The following is a 13,635-nucleotide window of genomic DNA, read 5'->3' as shown; positions in this document are numbered from 1 at the left end:
TCAGCATCAGCCCTCACAGGGGGTCGTTTTCCTCTGTAACTAAGGCTCTTATAGATGCCCCAGTTACAGGGGAATACTTATAAAAAAAAAAAATGAAAAAAAAAATTTAAATGTTCCCCAGGGGTCTTTTATCACCTATTGTGGGACATATAAAGTAAAAACACACATACACAAAAAATATGAATAAATAGTCAAAAATATATTCACATTTTCCCCATATAATAAAAAAAAATCCCCAGCTACACTGCCATATACTGCCGATATACGTCACCGTACCGCTCTGTACTCCATGAAAAAATAGGACATGTCCTATTTTTTCACGGCGTACGGCGCCTTGCGCCATGTATCCCTATGGAGAGGGAGCAGTGCTCTCCCCCCTTTCCTCTCCCCGCGCGCTGCAACGGGGGCAACGTTAGTGTGAATGCAGCCTAAGGCCGGAAAAAGATGCAAGTCCATCAAGTCCAATCTTTAAGAATTAAATAAACTTTTTATCCCAATAACCCATGATTTTTTTTCTCTCCAGAAAGTCATCCAGGCCTCTCTTGAACACGTACATGGAGTCCGCCATAACAACCTCCTGCGGCAGAGAGGTCCATAGTCTCACTGCTCTTACAGTATAGAACCTTTGTCTATGTTGATGGTAAAATCGCCTCTCCTCTAGGCGTAGAGGATGCCCCCTTGTCATGGTCACAGGTCTAGGTAAAAAAAGATCTTTGGATAGATCCTTGTACTGTCCATTCAGGTATTTGTACATTGTAATGAGGCCTCCATGTCTTTTTTCTAAAATCAATAATCCCACATTTTGTAATCTGTCATTGTATTCTAGTCCCCCCATTCCCCTAATAATCTTGGTTGCTCTTCTCTGCACCCGTTCCAGCTTAACTATGTCCTTTTTATACACTGGTTCCCAAAACTGTACACAATATTCCATGTGTGGTCTGACCAGGGATTTGTATAAGGGCAAAACTATGTCTTTATAATGAGAATCTATTCCTCTCTTGATACACCTCATATTTTTATTTTGTTTAGCAGCAGCGGTCTGGCTCTGTCACTGAAATTAAGTTTACCATCCACCAATACCCCCAAGTCCTTTTCAGCTCCAGTTTTACCAAGTAATTGACTGTTTAGAACATAATTATACTTTTTGTTTTCATGGCCCAGGTGCATAACTTTACATTTATCTACATTAAACCTCATCAACCATTTCTCTGCCCACTCCTAAAGCTTCCTCAGTATTTATTACTTTACACAGCTTAGTATCATCTGCAAAAATTGAAACTTGACTGTACTGTCGTCCTGTTTGCCCAAGACTATACATATTATATATTAAAACGACTGAAGCAAAATAGAGAATTCATTAATAATTCTCATTTTGAGTTAATTTGAAAATAAAAAATATGTACTATAAATTACAAAAATTTTAAGGTAGCAGGCAAAAAAAAAGTTCACTATAGCCTTTTCAGGCTGCGTCACTATGGGGTTAAACCCTTAATGACTTCCCTATTAACTTTCTACATCAGCGCATCAGAAGAAGACTGCAGGACATCGAATCTCGCTGGTGATGGTGTTGGGCTGTGACATCAAATCCCAGACCTGGTACTAACACCCAGGATCGGAAAAACACTGATCATGGGTGCTCAACATGTGTCCCTCATGGATCGGACCCGTATTCGATCCATCCTGCAGCAGCCCCTGGTACGGCGTATTCTCCGAGGCTGCCGGCTTCTCTTCAGACCAGGTTCCACCTCCTTGCAGGACACGGCTGTAAGTGTCTGAGCAGCTCAGAAGGATTCCATCCCAGCATTTATCTAGTCAGTTCATACATTAATCATTGTAAAATCATCTTTTCTTTATTATGTAAATGAGGCTAGTCACATGGTCAGAGGCAGTGATGTCACCCCTGTTACCCCTCCTCTCTCCTCCCCCTGCTCATGTCTGTCTGTAATGTATAGTAAAACATTGCTAGTGTCTGAGCTTTATCTGCTGACATGCTCCCTCCTAATACACATGTGTGAGACACAGGCATCAGCTACATATGTACCTGACATGTTCTGCCATAACATGGCTGCCTGGAGCTGTTGTATCTCTCCTATATACAAACAGGCTGAAGGGGGTGTGGCTGCCAGCACCAGGAAGCACATGGAGGAGCCATTACACCATTATACCTCACACCAATATACAGGCTGTCAGTCAAGCACTGGATGTGTGTGGCTGTGCCTCCCACTCCTGAATAAGCTGGACAGCTTGAATATGATAATAACTCATTGGACATCTCACAGCTCATTTGCATACAACTTTAAGTTTACAGGCATGTAGAGGGACAATGAATGGATAGAGGCATTGCTTTCTAATGGCAGTTTATGGAAATATATTTAGTTTAGAGGGTTATTTTGCCTGACAGGGTCTCTTTGAAAAAAAAAAAAATTAAAACACAACAAACTTCCCATAATGTACAATTTTTAATCAAATACCCTCAAAAAATGTTCTAAAAAGAACATTTATATAGTTTTTCTACTAAAAACTATATAATTTAGGTATCACCGTAATTGTAGTGAACCACAAAATAAAGATAAAATATTATTTTTATATTATGTATATTATCTATACATTGTATCTCACTCTGCAAATAAGCACTCATTTGATTACATTATAAAAAATTTGAATTTTATAGCCTGTACATTGTGACAATACAAATCTGCTGTTGCGCTGCTTCCATTCCATGCCCAGCCATATACCCACTCGGGAGAAATTGGGCATCAAACTTTGCAGAGCATTTCATCATTTTATTAATTATGATTTTATTTATTATTTTCCAAAAAAATTCTAAAGTTTCTAAATCGCACTGCCATTTTGTTTTAACCCATGTGAAACACTTAAAGGGATTATTGACTTAATATAACTTGTTTTACATACTTTTAGGGGTGTAGTTTCTATAGTGGGGTAATTTATGGGGTTTTGCTATTCTTTAGGCCTTTCAAAGTCACTTGAAAGCCGAGTTGTCCCTCAAAATGTGGGTTTTGGCGATTTTCATGAAAATTTGAAAAATCGCACCTAAAGTTCTAAGCCTCAAAACATCCTAGAAAAAGGATCCTAGAAAAAAGATAATTACAACATAAAGCAGACATCCCGTAAATGTTAGTTAAACTACCTAAATTACCTAACTGGAAAGCAGCCTGGAAAGCAGAACATTTCAAACTTTAAAAAGAAAGAATTTAAATTTTTTTTCATAATAAAACGCAAAAGTTATCAGTTAAATTTCACAACTAACATGAAGTACACTGTGTCTCAAGAAAACAATCTCAAAATCACCTGAATATGTTGAAGTATTCCGAAGCTCTAATTATTTATCGTGACACATGTCAGATTAGAAAAATCAAATTCAGTTAACATAAAGGCCAACGCCATGTGGATACAAACACCATGCAGATGTGAACTCAAATGCAACGTAAATGCCACTTAAACGCAAATGTTACATGAACATGAAGCAAAGGCCACATAAGTGCAAATACAACATATTTTACGCCACGCCATTTTAGGCCATGTAAAATGCAAATGTGATGTAAATGCAGAGTAAGGCACAAACTTATGTAAACGCAAATGTTTGACGAAGATGCCACATAAATAATGAAAAGCGATGCAAATGAGACACAAACCCAAATGCCTTATAAATGTAAACATAAACATGATGCAAACATTACATAAACACAAACATCACTTTAACGTAACTGTAAACTAGACATAAACGCAAGCACCACATAAGCCTAATCGCAAAGCAAACAAAAATAAATGCAAATGACATGTAAATTAAGTGCACATGCAAAATAAACATCACATGTGTAAATGCGATGCAAATGCAACATAAATGTGAATGCCATGTAAACGTAAGTGTAAATGTGACAAAAAATGTGACTGTAAGAGATATATTCCTCTACAGATGCCATTTTAGACCAAGCGGACGCTATCTTAGTCTTAGCCAGGGGTCATGATGACCACTGTCCAGCCTTGAAAATGGAGAGGTAGGACAGCAATCCTTCTTTTATGTAGATAAATTTGTGGTGGTGCCCGCAGCCAAAGTTTCTGATGCCGGAAACCAGGAGTCAACAATCTTGAAGGAGGGAGCCACAGCACCAAAGGTCAAAATCCAAAAGGTTTATTTACATGTGCATACAAACATGATGAGCGCGACGTTTCGATTCACAATGAATCTTTATCAAGCATAAAAAATGGCCACGCCAGTACATATACAAAACATACTCAGTGATGTCATTTCCTTTGTGACGTGATACGTGGTTAATTAGGTATACAATTCATACACAATACGTTAAAACAGGGGAGTACTGTACTCCATATGTGGATATTAATAGCAGTAAATGTTGTGGATTTCACAATCAATAAAAAACAACAATAGGGAACAATCCTTAATATCCATTAGTGATTAAATACAGGTGTATATCCCCGTCATGTGTGCGTTGATGATAGTTGGTGAGGTTGTCATGGTGATTCTAGTCACCTGATCAGTGCCGATATCCACAGCATTTGTTCCGATCATGTGATGTATCCTGTTCATGGAGCGCACAGGAGGTAAATGTAGTAAAAGAAATACTCATAATAATAAGAACAGTATCGGTATCACATAATCATTAGTTTAAGCACTAAGCGGCAAAGCAAGCATTATACGGCAACAGTATACTAAAGAGATATCTAGGAAGACACCCTATAAAAAAGAATCAAGTTATATTCGAGGGTCATGCATTAATCTAAAGCATCCATAATAAGCCTCCAGAGGTACATGGGGTTGGCTAAGACGAGTCATCAAGTGTCCACACGGGACCAAGTCACGACCAGCACAGAAAAGCCCCAATTTTAGTACCTATACATGGGCCATATAGGACTAGACGTAAAGGGTTGTATCTGGAGGCATCCGTCCGTATACACAGACTGGCTCTACACATCAGTAATTATACCCACGTATTTGTCCCATTAGTGCTATAGATATAGCTGGTTAATCTAGGATCCCGATAACGGGAAACATCATAAGCGTATAAGTAACAAATCTCATCATGCAACTACATACATACACCCCCAAGCTACAGAAAAAAAGGGGTATCCAGATAGATATATCATAACCATACCTGCCAAAACGGGAAGGGAATAGATCCTCATGATCGAAAAGGAGACATGCATCCGCGGGGGATAAAGCTTATACACAGTGAAGTGACAAAATCACAATCTGTGAAAAAATGAATGGGACTCAAAATGAGTACCGTATGAACTTATCTCCAAATAGGGGATCACAGTAAACCTAAGTCACTGGGTACAAAACTTAGAAATCATAGTACAGTACAGACAGTGAATGCAGTCATATCAGTTGGAAACCTAGATGACACCACCCATCTTGAACTCTCTGTTTAGCCCATGCGGTTCCAGAGTATTAAGTTCATATATCCATTGGAGTTCAAGGTGTTTTAATGCCCTTTCCCTATCACCTCCCCTACGATGTCTCTGGACCCCATCTAAAATGATCTGGAAGGGGTAAGTCAGTTTTGCATGCAAAACTGACTTACCCCTTCCAGATCATTTTACGAGAAACCAACACCATATCTCACAACTCCGATTTCGTATCATAGATGGGGTCCAGAGACATCGTAGGGGAGGTGATAGGGAAAGGGCATTAAAACGCCTTGAACTCCAATGGATATATGAACTTAATACTCTAGAACCGCATGGGCTAAACAGAGAGTTCAAGATGGGTGGTGTCATCTAGGTTTCCAACTGATATGACTGCATTCACTGCATTCACTGTACTATGATTTCTAAGTTTTGTACCCAGTGACTTAGGTTTACTGTGATCCCCTATTTGGGGATAAGTTCATACGGTACTCATTTTGAGTCCCATTCAATAACTTTTTATTAACAAGACTGTCCTAAGACAGAATGGAGCCTTATTGGTCAGGCCTAAAACATAACTTTTATTTTATCTATAAAAGATTAAATCATAAAGTTTTGACACACTTTGTTAAAAACCACAAGTGTGAGGCTGTAAACTGTCCTACTCTAATAAGTAATGCTGGGTGTGAACTCAGCCTATAGGTATATATCTGGGTCCCTGCAGCGACCCGTTAATTAGACAGCCTCAGACTAAGCACGTTAAAAGCCAGACAATAGCCCCCCCGACATGTTTCGCCGGAGAACCAGCGTCATCAGGGGATCGGGGCTAGTGAGTTGTGGGAGGAGCTAGGGTAGGTATTTATAAATTTTAGGGCGGTTCCTATCAAGTATGGACACCAATGCCAGCAATTTGTTGTTGATGTTACTTAGCAACGTTTGACTGACCCCATGGTTGGCCAATCGTCTCTTAGCCTTATATTGGGAGTAACAACCCCTCTGTGGAGCTATAACGCCATTGGTTCCAGTCATTGGTGATTAGTGCAGGCTAATTGGTCCATTTTGTGGCGGAATCTATTGGATGCCGCCAATTATGAGGCCATCAGTAGGTGACGTCCGATATTGATGATGTCACTAGGTCTTGCGCGCATGCGCCACAATTCTGTCGCAACCCTTCAGGAAACTCGCGCATGCACGGGAACTTAGTGTGTTGCGCGACAGACCTAACATTGTGGCGCACGGCACATCAGATGTTGCGCTAATGCGCCAAAAGTTGCCGCAATGGTTCCAAAAGTTCGCGCGGGGACTTAGTGCAGTGCGTGTTATAGAACCTTCGCGCATGTGCAAGGAGATAGAAAGATTCTTGCCATGCGATCATCGTTTACAGATGGAGTATGTGTCGTGATGGCTTGGTCAGGTAGGGGAACCGTATAAAGCAACATGCTATGTCACTCAATCCAGCAGGAATACATACTTGCAACATTAATGAGTGTTGCAGTCTTTGATAAACAACTGCAGATATGCGTTGCAATTTTTAATAATGTGTCAACTCATTAAGTGACACTTCTGGGTTGCATTAGATGTATCCTCAATACCAATTGCTGGGTCATTCAGGTGACAAGGGCAAAGCGTGGTCGAACATTGTCCTGTCATTGGTGTACAAGTGACCAACCTACCGTTAGCTCTGATTGTGTGTAGTCGATTATTATTGGTGTATTGAAGTATACAGATTTGTCCAACAGAATATGAATTATATTTCTTAAAGAAATGCAGAATAGGAAAAACCCTCATTTAATCCTTGCGGGCTCAAAGAGTTGAGTTGGTATATCCATCTAGCTTCGACTTGAAGAAGTTTCCGATCTAGATCGCCACCTCTTGGGCCCAATGTCACTTTGCAGAGGCCCCAAAATCTCAATAGGCTAGGGTCGCCATGATGGTGCTCGTGCATATGCCTGGCGATTGGGACCTCTGCGTTAGTTCGTATGGAACTCAGGTGTTGCGAGATCCGACGTCTGAATTGTTGTGTAGTTTTCCCTACATATAGTTTGGGACACGGGCATGAAGCAATATATATGATGTTACTACTCTTGCAGTTTATGAACTGTCTGATAGTATATTCACGGCCGTCACATGGATTCCGAAAGGCCTTGACCTTTGGTACTTGAGAACAAAAGCTACAGTTTCCACATGGGAAGGATCCCTTTATATAAGATTGGAGCCAGGTGGATTGTGCAGCATCAGTGGGTAAGTGACTCTTGACCAGATAGTCCCTTAAATTCTGGCTGCGTCGATATGTGACGCTCGGATTCTTAGTCAATACCTGACAGAGATCTGGATCGGATCTTAGTATCTGCCAATGTTTTTTAAGAATGCGTGTGACTTTGGACGCATATCCATCATACGTGCCTATAAATCGGATAACTCTCTGAGAAGGTTCTTTTGGGTAAGTATCCCTTAGTAGACTTTCACGAGAGGTGTGTGTAGCTCTAAGGTAAGCCTTTTGTAGGGGTTTCTTTGGGTATCCTCGTCTCCGAAATTTAAGATAGAGGTTATCGCACTCCCTCTGAAAACGGGCTTCGGTGGAACAATTCCGTCTGGCCCTTAGATATTGCCCTATGGGTATACTCCTCTTTAATGGCATTGGGTGCCAGGTGTCCCAATAAAGCAAGCTGTTCGTTGCTGTAGGTTTTCTGTATATTTCTGTGTTTACACGGCCATCAGGGTCCAGGGAGTTGGTCAGATCTAAAAAGTGTAGACGATTAGGGTGTATTTCGTGAGTGAATTTCATGCCCACCTCATTGTGATTGAGGTGGGCTACAAATTCTTCAAATAAGGCAACATCACCCTCCCAGAAGATCAATATATCGTCGATATATCGCCCCCAGAAGGGGATGTGCTTGGTGTACCGGTCATTGTTGTCGGTGAAAACATATTGTGCTTCCCACCACCCTAAAAATAAATTAGCATAATTTGGTGCACAGGATGTGCCCATCGCTGTGCCCTTGGTCTGTAAATAATAAGTCCCATCAAACAAAAAATAATTGTGCATCAAAACAAACCTCAAAAGTGTCAAAACAAAGTCGTTGTGTGCGTGAAACTGATTGCTCTTGGTAGAGAGAAAATATTGGACTGCCTTGAGCCCTAACGTGTGCTCTATGTTTGTGTATAACGCCTCTACGTCGAGGCTAGCAATCATAGTAATTGCTGAGAAGACCATATCCTGGACCCTGGTGACCGTGTCTTTCGTGTCACGCAGGTAAGAGGGCAGGGCTTCTACAAAGGGGGCCAGTATAGTATCTACATAGATACTTGGGTTCTGTGTCAAGTTATTGTTCCCCGATATGATGGGTCTACCGGGTATGGGGGACACTTTCTTGTGTACCTTGGGTAAGGCATACATCGTGGCTACTGTGGGGGTCTTGTTCAAGAGAAACTTTTTCTCATCTACTGAGACGAGATCATGAGCTAAGGCTCTAGCTAGTATATCTTCAAGTTCCTTAAGGTATACTTTTGTGGGATTGTCTTGGAGTATTCTATATGTTTTTTTTATCATTGAGTAATCTCAAAACCATGTTTTTATAGTCATCCCTGTTCATCACAACGGTGTTGCCACCTTTGTCAGATGGTTTAATTATGGTCTGACTGTAGTTACGTAATGCATCCAGTGCCTCTGTTTCCTCACTGGTGAGGTTAGAGCTGATTCGATGTTTAGATGGATGAATCTTCCTTATATCCTGAGTGACCATCTCAACAAAGGTTCCTATGGCGTGATATTGTGTAAGTGATGGTGTCATTTGAGATTTGGGTCTCAATGATGTGAACGGGGCTGATTGTAGGAGTGTAATGCCCTCATTCTCTAACAATAACTCCTCTAAAATGTTTTCCACAGACGATTGGCCAACCATGGGGTCAGTCAACCGTTGCTAAGTAATGTGAGGGAACATAATCCATTTTCTATTGTGTTCTCCCTCTATATGTCTTTTTCTTTGGCTCTATTGATAGAAAAGACCCCTATGCACCATCCCCCGTGTACACAGATCATCTTTCAGTTACATTCTCTTGAAGGCTATTGGAATGTGGGTATGGTCAGTAGGCTCCTTTGTCTCAAGAACCTATAAAAACTGTCTGCAACCTAAATAAATTGGAATTCTCTCAAACATGTGAAGGTCTGAGTGATTCACCGAGCAGCTCGTACTATACAATGATTTGGAACCACACATCACATCGAGATAAAGGGATATTTTCCTGACAAAACATGGCGCCCGAACAGGGACATGGGTTTGCATGACGCCTACCGGACAACTCAGGGATCATCCTTTCAGGACAGACAGACCATGCAGCTGCACAAAAAGGTAAGAAGTTTTTTTCTTACAAATTGCTCTGTCTCTCCTTGATTAGATTGTTCCACGTCCGGTGAGTTGCATGCCTATATTGCCCAGTCCAAAGAATTTTGTTAGTTTATTTGAAAACTCCATGTGATGTGTGGTAGTGTATATGGGTATTGTGTAAGTTTGAAAATGTGTGTTTGATAGCGCTATTGTGATACTGTACTGTACTGGTTTTAAGAACGGAACATTCTAGGAATTGCCCCCTACCTAAAGAGTCTCCTAGACTAGCTACTTTTTGGAACGTAATTCGCTTGAGACAAAGTTTATAAATTTATTTTGTGTGGTAGGTTCCAGAGCTGCTTCAAGGAAGGGGACTGCAGTCATTTCTTGACGGGCAAACGGTTTAAAAAAGAAAAAAAAATATTTTAGAATTAGAAGTGGTTAAAACTGCCCTATGGAAGAGTGAGTGACTGCGAGTGTGTGCCGGCACTAGAGATATATATAGAAAATTATGGGAAAAATTTGCTAGGTAGGATGAGAGGCAATTCAGAGGGAAAACCAGACGTACGGATCTTGAATGAGAGAAGGGCTGTAAAAGGATGTCAGAGAATGTGGAAAAGGACAAGTATATCAAAAGATGGTTGTTTGTTTGTTGGTAAATGGAAAGGTTCTTAAAAAGAACAAAGGCTGGTTGCATGATAATGATATGATGGAAATTGCAAGTGGATAGAAGAAAGTTACAGAGGAAGTGACCAGAGGAGGTTATAAAGAAACAGCCATAGGAAATTGTGTGTTGTATGAGTGTTATGATGATGACGGACAAAAACGTTGGACAGACATAGACAACATTCAGAAAAGGTTTGGCCTCCACCCTAAAATGGTGGATGAATTGATGTATGGAAACAAAGAAAAAGACATATAGAGGGAGAACACAATAGAAAATGGATTATGTTCCCTCACAATTCCTCCCTTTTTGTGAATAATTTCAGGTACTGCTCAGGTGGTACATTGACATGTGCTAGTCACACATCCAGGACTTATCTAACCCTTCACCTGCTTCCCTCCTGAGCATCCTGAACATTATATCACAACACAATTCATGTAAATCCACTGTAAAGGGTAGAATCTCTACATCCTATTGGTGTATATCCTTATACATGTCACCCTACCAACCCCTGAGTACTATTAGACATGGCATGCGGCGCACACACTGTAGTAGGAGTGGTAGGAGTGGTAATGTCCATAGCAGCATCAAGCTATACAGATTCATGTTCAACAGTCTCTGGGTCCTGCTCTCTTCTTCAGCTGTCGCTGTCTCGTTGTAGTTTCTATACGTTGATGTGTCAGTACTTGGGATGACCCTTCAAAAGACTCTCAGGTGTCACATCAGGACCATCTCATCACCTGGGTGCAGGTCCTCTGCTCTAGCTACTTTAGGTTCTGGAACTGAAACAGATACTTGGTTATGCACCTAAGAAAAAATGTTTCTGCAGGTTTTGGACACCCCACCAGTTCATAACTAGAAACCTCGGTTATAATGTGCCCTCTTTATTACATTGAATCCAGCTCCACTACTTTCGCTAGATTCAAAGGTAATTTCGCTAGATTCAAAGGTAATTTCGCTAGATTCAAAGGTGACTAGCACATGTCAATGTACCACCTGAGCAGTACGTGAAATTATTCACAAAAAAGGAGGAATTGTGAGGGAACATAATCCATTTTCTATTGTGTTCTCCCTCTATATGTCTTTTTCTTTGGCTCTATTGATAGAAAAGACCCCTATGCACCATCCCCCGTGTACACAGATCATCTTTCAGTTACATCCTTTTGAAGGCTATTGGAATGTGGGTATGGTCAGTAGGCTCCTTTGTCTCAAGAACCTATAAAAACTGTCTGCAACCTTAATAAATTGGAATTCTCTCAAACATGTGAAGGTCTGAGTGATTCACCGAGCAGCTCGTACTATACAATGATTTGGAACCACACATCACATTGAGATAAAGGGATATTTTCCTGACAGTAACATCAACAACAAATTGCTGGCATTGGTGTCCATACTTGATAGGAACCGCCCTAAAATTTATAAATACCTACCCTAGCTCCTCCCACAACTCACTAGCCCCGATCCCCTGATGACGCTGGTTCTCCGGCGAAACATGTCGGGGGGGCTATTGTCTGGCTTTTAACGTGCTTAGTCTGAGGCTGTCTAATTAACGGGTCGCTGCAGGGACCCAGATATATACCTATAGGCTGAGTTCACACCCAGCATTACTTATTAGAGTAGGACAGTTTACAGCCTCACACTTGCGGTTTTTAACAAAGTGTGTCAAAACTTTATGATTTAATCTTTTATAGATAAAATAAAAGTTATGTTTTAGGCCTGACCAATAAGGCTCCATTCTGTCTTAGGACAGTCTTGTTAATAAATTATTATTGCCTTGGCAGTCCTAAAATGGCTCCTTTTTGTAAATAGTTTAATTTGAGGTTATTGCCTTGCTGTAATTAGCCCTATTCCCACAAATAGGGGCCAGCCTCCCTCTGCCACAACCAAACAGAGTGATGGCTGTTTTTTTGTCCAACACATACAATTTCGAACAATTTTCATCTGAAATTAATCAGGTCTTTTCTAAAAACGATATCCCATTCCACCAAGTGGATATCGATACAGCATTTAAGGAATTGCAGAAGACATACAAACAGCAGATTAGAGCCTGGTGGGAAATAGCCAGCCTAGAAACATACTTGCAAAAAAAGCTTATTTTTAGAGGACTTAGGATCAACTCGCATCAGGAGAACCCCGAATTTATAAGAGGGTGGGAAATCATTCTGACAGACTGTTCCCTTCGTATGATCAACTATCTCCTCGAATACAAGCAAAAACACTTTGAGATAGTTAGTCGCAAACTTGAGAAAGAGATCGCAGATGTACAACATTTTTCAAAAACCACAGGTTTTACTGAGTGGGAGACTAAGCTACAACGGAACATTGAGTCTTTGGCTAGGGATATCAAAGATAAAAAACATAGAAAATACATCAGAGATTCCAAGGATTTTGAGTCTGGCCAAATCTACAACTGGAAAAATCATAGACCCATCAATACGAGGTATACTGACATCTCCGAATCAGAACAATCAGAGTCCGACAGTAGTAGCACTGTACACAGTCAAAGAGCTGGTACCAAAAGGAAAAATCCGTATCGCAAACCATACCAAAAGAGCAAGACTGCAAATATACACAAATCTGATCCAATAAGGGATCAAACCCTAAGGAAGATCACTACTGATACGAAATCCACAAATACTCGTTCTTATTCTCCCTCATCTTCCACTGGTTATGCAGCTATGCTGACGGCACCAACGCAACTCAGTACTGTAACCAATACGATCAATACTTTGAACACGCACATACCCAGTCTGACCCCAATAAATGCCACCACCACAATAGGGGCAAATGTCTATTCCACCAACCCGATTTCTCTATACCCGCCTTTTTTAGGCCTACAGGGCCAGACACCTCGGGGCCCCAAAATGTAACACATAAACCTTTACCGCAAACTGAGGATGACTCCAATAGTGATATGCAAATCATTAATTTGTCCAACTGTACACTAACCGAAGCACAGACAAATCTTCTGAAAAAAGGTCTCTCGTTCTCCCCAGTACCTCCATTCAACGCATTTGAATGGACTAAAGACGTAAATCTGTTCGCACGAAAATTAGCCTTACACAAATATCACCTTAAAAGGGAGTCTGATACCAACACTAATATGATCAGAGACCAGACTGTGGAAAACATTTTAGAGGAGTTATTGTTAGAGAATGAGGGCATTACACTCCTACAATCAGCCCCGTTCACATCATTGAGACCCAAATCTCAAATGACACCATCACTTACACAATATCACGCCATAGGAACCTTTGT

General features: G+C 40.8%; 1 protein-coding gene across 1 annotated transcript in view; it reads right to left on the bottom strand.

The window, feature by feature from the left end:
- SYT2 (synaptotagmin 2) overlaps positions 1–13,635 on the bottom strand; it is a 371,992-nt gene that overhangs the window by 14,731 nt on the left and 343,626 nt on the right. The gene's annotated exons all lie outside the window — the stretch shown is intronic.

Source organism: Engystomops pustulosus, chromosome 2 (genome assembly GCF_040894005.1).
Source record: "Engystomops pustulosus chromosome 2, aEngPut4.maternal, whole genome shotgun sequence".
Lineage (NCBI taxonomy): Eukaryota > Metazoa > Chordata > Amphibia > Anura > Leptodactylidae > Engystomops > Engystomops pustulosus.
The sequence above is the reverse complement of the archived record's forward strand: the minus strand, read 5'-3'. Positions and strand labels throughout refer to the sequence as shown.